Below are 8,816 nucleotides of genomic sequence, written 5' to 3'. Positions count from 1 at the left end.
TACCCATATCTACTATCCATATACCACTTGTATCACCATCTCTTCGCCGAACTAGTGTACCTATACAACTTACCATTGTATTGGGTGTGTTGGGGACACAAGAGACTCTTTGTTATTTGGTTGCAGGGTTGCTTGAGAGAGACCATCTTCATCCTACGCCTCCTACGGATTGATAAACCTTAGGTCATCCACTTGAGGGAAATTTGCTACTGTCCTACAAACCTCTGCACTTGGAGGCCCAACAATGTCTACAAGAAGAAGGTTGTGTAGTAGACATCAACATCTTTTCTGGCGCCGTTGCCGGGGAGGTTAGTGCTTGAAGGTATATCTTTAGAACTTGCAATCGAGTCTTTTAGTTTCTTCTTTTATCACTAGTTTAGTTTATAAAAGAAAACTATAAAAAATGGAATTGAGTTTGTCTCATACGCTTCACCTTTTTAATATCTTTCGTGAGTATGATGGAAAGGATAATTGTGCTCAAGTGCTAGAAGAAGAAATCTATAAAATGTTTGGCACTAAATATTTGAATGATGAGCATGATTGCAATGTTTTTAGTATGAATTCCTTGAATATCCATGATGCTAATGATATGCGAAGCCACAAGCTTGGGGAAGCTATGTTTGATGAAGATGATATTTTTTGTCCCCCAAGTTTTGATGAGCAAATTTACTATTATGAAAGCATGCCTCCTATCTATGATGACTATTGTGATGACACGTATGCTTTAAAGAATAATGATAACAATGAAACTTGTCATCTTGATTTCAATTTTCAATCCCATGATAGTTACTTTGTTAAGTTTGCTTCCACTACTATTCATGAGAAGAATTTTGCTTATGTGGAGAGTAGTAAATTTTCTATGTATGTAGATCATGAAAAGAATGCTTTAGGTGCTGGTTATATTGTTGAATTCATTCATGATGCTACTGAAAATTATTATGAGGGGGGAATATATGCTTGTAGGAGTTGCAATAATATCAAGTTTCCTCTCTATCTGCTTAAAGTTTTGAAGCTATGCTTGTTTTGCCTTCCTATGCAAGTTGATTATTGTTCCCACAAGTTGTTTTATCACAAAATCCCTATGCATAGGAAGTATGTTATACTTAAATGTGCTAGTCATATTCTTCATGATGCTCTCTTTATGTTTCAATTCTTATCTTTTATGTGAGCATCGTTGAAATCATCATGCCTAACTAGGGGCGTTAAACGATAGCGTTTGTTGGGAGGCAACCCAACTTTATTTTTATTCCTTGATTTTTGTCCCTGTTTAGTAATAAATAATTCATCTAGAATCTGTTTGGATGTGGTTTTATGCTTTTAATTAGTGTTTGTGCCAAGTAGAACCTTTGGGAAGACTTGGGGAGAGTCTTGTTGATCATGCTGTAAAAAACAGAAACTTTAGTGCTCACGAGAATTGCTGCCATGTTTATTTGAAGAGTGCTATTTAGTTAATTCTTTTTTCAGATGATTAATAGATAAATTCCTCACGTCCAGAAATTTATTTGAGAATTTTATGAGGTCCAGAAGTATACGCTTGATCCACATTACTACAGACTGATCTGTATTTGACAGATTCTGTTTTCGATGTGTTGTTTGCTTACTTTGATGAATCTATGAGTAGTATCGGAGGGTATGAACCATAGATATGTTGGAATACAGTATATATTACACCAATATGAATTTATAATGAGTTCATTACAGTACCTTGAAGTGGTGGTTTATTTTCTTATACTAACGGAGCTTACGAGTTTTCTGTTAAGTTTTGTGTTGTGAAGTTTTCAAGTTTTGGGTAAGGATTCGATGGACTATGGAATAAGGAGTGGCAAGAGCCTAAGCTTGGGGATGCCCAAGGCACCCCAAGGTAATATTCAAGGTTATCCAAGAGCCTAGGCTTGAGGATGCCCCGGAAGGCATCCCCTCTTTTGTCTTCGTTCATCGGTAACTTTACTTGGAGCTATAATTTTATTCGCCACATGATATGTGTTTTGCTTGGAGTGTCATTTTATTTTCTTTAATTTTGCTTGATGTTTTAATAAAATACCAAGATCTGAAATTCTTAAATGTTAGAGAGTCTTCACATAGTTGCATAATTATTCAACTACTCATTGATCTTCACTTATATCTTTCGGAGTAGTTTGTCGATGCTCTAGTGCTTCATTTATATCTTTTAGAGTACGGTGGTAGTTTTATTTTGAAGAAATAGATGAACTCTCATGCTTCACTTAGATTATTTTTGAGAGTCTTAAATAGCATGGTAATTTGCTTAAAATCTTAATATGCTAGGTCTTCGAGATTAGTAAAATTTTCTTATGAGTGTTTTGAATACTAAGAGAAGTTTGATGCTTGATGATTGTTTTGAGACATGGAGGTAATAATATCAAAGTCGTGCTAGTTGAGTAGTTGTGAATTTGAGAAATGCTTGTGTTGAAGTTTGCAATTCCCGTAGCATGCACGTATGGTAAACGTTATGCAACAAATTTGAAACATGAGGTGTTATTTGATTGTCCTCCTTATGAGTGGCGGTCGGGGACGAGCGATGGCCTTTTCCTACCAATCTATCCCCCTAGGAGCATGTGCATAGTACCGAGGTTTTTGATGACTTGTAGATTTTTGCAATAAGTATGTGAGTTCTTTATGACTCATGTTGAGTCCATGGATTATACGCACTCTCACCCTTCCATCCTTGCTAGCCTCTTCGGTACCGTGCATTGCCCGTTCTCACATTGAGAGTTGACGCAAACTTCGCCGATGCATCCAAACCCGTGATATGATATGCTCTTTCACACATAAACCTCCTTATATCTTCCTCAAAACAGCCACCATACCTACCTATTATGGCATTTCCATAGCCATTCCGAGATATATTGCCATGCAACTTTCCACCGTTCCGTTTATTATGACACGCATCATCATTGTCATATTGCTTAGCATAATCATGTAGTTGACATAGTATTTGTGGCAAAGCCGCCGTTCATAATTTTCTCATACATGTCACTCATGCATCATTGCACATCCCGGTACACCGCCGGAGGCATTCATATAGAGTCATCCTTGTTCTAGTATCGAGTTGTAATCATTGAGTTGTAAATAAATAAAAGTGTGATGATCATCATTTTCTAGAGCATTGTCCCAAGTGAGGAATATAAAAAAAGAAGAAAAGATAAAGGCCGTAAAAAAGTAGAAGGCCCAAAAAAAGAAAAAAAAAGAGAGAAAGGCCATAAAAAAAGAAAAGGGCCCAAAAGAAAAAAAAGAAAAAAATGAGAGAAAAAGAGAGAAGGGACAATGCTACTATCCTTTGCCACACTTGTGCTTCAAAGTAGCACCATGATCTTCATGATAGAGAGTCTCTTGTTTTGTCACTTTCATATACTAGTGGGAAATTTTCATTATAGAACTTGCCTTGTATATTGCAACAATGGGCCTCCTCAAGTGCCCTAGGTCTTCGTGAGCAAGCAAGTTGGATCCACACCCACTAGTTTTTTTGTTGAGCTTTCATACATTTATAGCTCTAGTGCATCCATTGCATGGCAATCCCTACTCCTTGCATTAACATCAATCGATGGGCATCTCCATAGCCCATTGATTAGCCTCGTTGATGTGAGACTTTATCCTTTTTGTCTTCTTCACATAACCCCCTCATTATTCTATTCCACCCATAGTGCTATATCCATGGCTCGCGCTCATGTATTGCGTGAAAATTTATAGGTTTGAGATTATTAAAGTATGAAACAATTGCTTGGCTTGTCATCGGGGTTGTGCATGATGAGAGCATTCTTGTGTGATGAAAATGGAGCATGACTAAACTATATGATTTTGTAGGGATGAACTTTCTTTGGCCATGTTATTTTGAGAAGACATAATTTCTTAGTTAATATGCTTGAAGTATTATTACTTTTATGTCAATATGAACTTTTGTATTGAATCTTTCGGATCTGAACATTCATGCCATAATTAAGAAAAATTAAACTGAAATTATGCCAAGTAGCACTCCGCATCAAAAATTCTGTTTTTATCATTTACCTACTCGAGGACAAGCAGGAATTAAGCTTGGGGATGCAGATACGTCTCCAACGTATCTATAATTTTTGATTGCTCCATGATATATTATCTACTATTTTGGATGTTTATGGGCTTTATTATACACTTTTATATCATTTTTGGGACTAACCTATTAACCCAGAGCCAAGTGCAAGTTTCTGTTTTTACCTTGTTTTAGAATATCGCAGAAAAGGAAAATCAAACGGAGTCTAATTGACCTGAAACTTCACGGAACTTATTTTTGGATCAGAAGAAGCCCGGGAGACTTGGAGTCCACGTAAGGGAAGCTTCGAGGAGGCCATGAGGTAGGGGGCGCGCCCACCCCCCTGGGCGCGCCCTCCACCCTCGTGGCTCCCCTGACGTACTTATTCCGCCTATATATCTCCATATACCCTAAAAAACATCCGGGAGCACAATAGATCAGGAGTTCCGCCGCCAGAAGCCTCCGTAGCCACCGAAAACCAATCTAGACCCGTTCCGGCACCCTGCTGGAGGGGGAATCCCTCACCAGTGGCCATCTTCATCATCCCGGCGCTCTCCATGATGAGGAGGGAGTAGTTCTCCCTCAGGGCTGAGGGTATGTACTAGTAGCTATGTGTTTTATCTCTCTCTCTCTCGTGTTCTTGAGGTGATACGATCTTGATGTATCGCGAGCTTTGCTATTATAGTTGGATCTTATGTTTCTCCTCCCCCTCTACTCTCTTGTAATGAATTGAGTTTCGCCTTTGAAGTTATCTTATCGGATTGAGTCTTTATAGATTTGAGAACACTTGATGTATGTCTTGCCGTGCATATCTGTGGTGACAATGGGATACCACGTGATTCACTTGATGTATGTTTTGGTGATCAACTTGCGCGTTCCACCCATGAACCTATGCATAGGGGTTGGCACACGTTTTCGTCGTGATTCTCCGGTAGAAACTTTGGGGCGCTTAGGTCCTTTGTGTTGGTTGAATAGATGAATCTGAGATTGTGTGATGCATATCGTATAATCATACCCATGGATACTTGAGGTGACATTGGAGTATCTAGGTGACATTAGGGTTTTGGTTGATTTGTGTCTTAAGGTGTTATTCTAGTACGAACTCTAGGGTTGTTTGTGACACTTATAGGAATAGCCCAATGGATTGATTGCAAAGAATAACTTTGAGGTGGTTTCATACCCTACCATAATCTCTTCGTTTGTTCTCCGCTATTAGTGACTTTGGAGTGACTCTTTGTTGCATGTTGAGGGATAGTTATGTGATCCAATTATGTTAGTATTGTTGAGGGAACTTGCACTAGCGAAAGTATGAACCCTAGGCCTTATTTCCTATCATTGCAATACCGTTTATGCTCACTTTTATCACTTGCTACCTTGCTGTTTTTATAATTTCAGATTACAAATACCCATATACCACTTGTATCACCATCTCTTCGCCGAACTAGTGCACATATACAATTTACCATTGTATTGGGTGTGTTGGGGACACAAGAGACTCTTTGTTATTTGGTTGCAAGGTTGCTTGAGAGAGACCATCTTCATCCTACGCCTCCTACGGATTGATAAACCTTAGGTCATCCACTTGAGGGAAATTTGCTACTGTCCTACAAACCTCTGCACTTGGAGACCCAACAACGTCTACAAAAAGAAGGTTGTGTAGTAGACATCAACCCTTCGCGACGACACTTCAAGGTCGCCCGCTTCATGAGGCGGGGTGTCCGGCGGAGGCGTTTCGCTCTCCATCATCTCCGGAAGAAGATCCCCAGAAGATGAACTCTGTCGAGAAGGGCTACGATCCGGACTACAATTTATAAGCATCGGTTATTGTATTCGGAAGTAAGGTAGGATGTTTCCACTATTAAGTACTTTTCGATTTCTTACAGCTCGATAGAGGGTTGATCCCCGCGCGGACATTGTGCGGCAAGAATACCCACCGAGGCAGGACCCTCTGATGCAGATTTCTTCTCCCATTTGGAAACCTTAGTTTCTGGATCTTCAGAGGTAGTCCTCTTCCTTCCCCGGGGAGAGAGAATGTCAGATTCTTCCCTTTGATTGTCCTCCCTCGCGGAGGTGCTCATTTCCCCGGCTGGAATAAGTAGCGAGTGAGGCCCGCTTTCGCCCTCTTTATTCCCCCCATCATCTTCCTTTGAGGGCACTGGAGGCGCCAGCTCGAGCATCTTGTCCAGTACCGGATTGTCCAAGCCCTTAGGAAGGGGGGCCGAACACCTGATCATCATCGCCTTTGTTATCCAGTCCTGGTCAGAAAGTGGCTCTTTAGAATGATGCCATGATAAATAAAAGGACAGTAGGTTCGACATGGGATTACTTACTTGGGCAGCGGGGCGGTTGCAGCTCAGACCCACATCCTCGGTGGTGTTCGGACACTCTATTTGGGGTCCGAAGAACGATTTGTACATCTCTTCGAGCGTTATGCCGAGGAAATGCTGAATAGCTCGCGGTCCTTCCCGGGTTGAATTCCCACATGCGGAGGGGCCGGCGTTTGCAAGGCTGGATTCGACGAACTAGCATAACTTGCATTACCATAACCAGACTGAAATCTCTCTCAAAGAGATCTTGGATGCGGCTCTGCAGTATTGGCACGTCCTTTGCTGGACCCCATCTCAGCCCCCTACTGACACATAACATCAGTTGCGGTGGGGGCCCGAGCGAAAGGTGGGGGCAGCTACCCACTTGGCACTTCGGGGAGCTGTGACGTAAAACCACTCCCACTGCCACAATCCGGACACCTCTGGGAAGGAACCCTCTGGCCATGGAGTGTCAGCAATTTTGCTTATTAAAGCACCTCCGCACGCTGCATGCTACCCCTCGATCATCTTCGGCTTCACATCGAAGGTCTTGAGCCACGGGCCGAAGTGAGGGGTAATGCGGAGGAAGGCCTCACATACGACAATAAATGACGAGATGTGAAGAAGGGAATCCGGGGTCAGATCATGAAAATCCAGCCCGTAATAGAACATAAGACCCCAAACAAAGGGATCCAGAGTGAGGCCTAGTCCTCGAAGGAAGTGGGAGATGAACACAACGCTCTCGTTGGGTTCGGGAGTGGGGACGACCTGCCCTCAGGCGGGAAGCCTATGCGAAATTTTGGCGATCAGATATCTGGCCTCTCTCAATTTCTTGATGTCCTCCTCTGTGGCGGAGGAAGGCATCCACCGACCTTAAAGGTTGGATCCGGACATAGTTGAAGGTCCGAAGCACCTGACCTGGGCTTTGGGTGTTAGAACTCGAGGCAGGGGAATGATTCGATTGAGCGCGGGAGGGAAAAAAGAAAAAGCCTTGTCCCCTTTATAAAGAGGGTGAATATCAGGCGTCCTCCTCATGGTCGTTTGGGACTTGCCTAAGATCTAGGAGTCATACCAACAGGCACGGTTGGGTTACCCACATTTGTATTGATGAGAATCCCGTGATAAGGGGGACACGATCGCTGCTTTCACAAGACGTGTCAAGAAAATCGCATCGCGTTATGTGCGGAGCTGGTTGAGAAAAACGGTTCGAATAATAACCGGGCCATGGCGTGATGCCATGCTATCAAAACGTGTCAACAGATTAGATTGGTGGAAATATTATTCTCTCTACGGTGGTATGTGGAACTTATTTTGCAGGGTCGGACACTATCCTTGTATTCAAACTCTTCAATGGTGTATTCGGAGGAGGAACCCGCCTTGCAATGCCGAATACAATACTGCGCACCGGACTCATCGTCATTGAAGCCTGGTTCAGGGGCTACTGAGGGAGTCCTGGATTAGGGGGTCTCCGGATAGCCGGACTATATCCTTTGGCCGGACTGTTGGACTATGTAGATGCGAGATTGAAGACTTTGTCCCGTGTCCGGATGGGACTCTACTTGGCGTGGAAGGCAAGCTAGGCAATACGGATATGTATATATCCTCCTTTGTAACCGACCTTGTGTAACCCTAGCCCCTTCCGGTGTCTATATAAACCGGAGGGTTTTAGTCCATAGGACAACAGACAATCATACCATAGGCTAGCTTCTAGGGTTTAGCCTCTTTGATCTCGTGGTAGATCAACTCTTGTAATACTCATATCATCAAGAACAATCAAGCAGGATGTAGGGTATTACCTCCATCAAGAGGGCCCGAACCTGGGTAAACATCGTGTCCCCTGCCTCCTGTTACCATCCGCTTTAGACGCACAGTTTGGGACCCCCTACCCGAGATCCGCCGGTTTTGACACCGACAGTTAGGTTTACCTTAATACTTCGGTTGTAGTTGCGGATGCTTGCAATGGGGGTGAATCATAAGTGGGATGCTTGTCCAAGTAAGGACAGTACCCAAGCACCGGTTCACCAACATATCAAATTATTAAAGTACCAAATGCGAATCATATGAACATGATGAAAACTAGCTTGATGATAATTCCCATGTGTCCTCGGGAGCGCTTCCCTTCATATAAGAGTTTGTCCAGGCTTGCCCTTTGCTACAAAAAGGATTGAGCCACCTTGCTGCACCTTATTTACTTTTATTACTTGCTACTCGTTACAAATTACCTTATCACAAAACTATCTATTACCGATAATTTCAGTGCTTGCAGAGAATACCTTACTGAAAACTGCTTATCATTTCCTTCTACTCATCGTTGGGTTCGACACTCTTACTTATTGAAAAGGCTACGATTGATCCCCTACACTTGTGGGTCATCAAGACTCTTTTCTGGCGCCGTTTCCTGGGAGTGAAGCGCCTTTGGTAGGTGGAATGTGGTAAGGAAAAATTTATATAGTGTGCTGAAATTTACTATCACTTGTTACTATGGAACA

The sequence above is a fragment of the Triticum urartu genome, chromosome 2A, assembly GCF_056163025.1.
Source record: "Triticum urartu cultivar PI428250 chromosome 2A, HENAU_Tu73, whole genome shotgun sequence".
NCBI lineage: Eukaryota > Viridiplantae > Streptophyta > Magnoliopsida > Poales > Poaceae > Triticum > Triticum urartu.
This window is presented reverse-complemented; position numbering follows the sequence as displayed.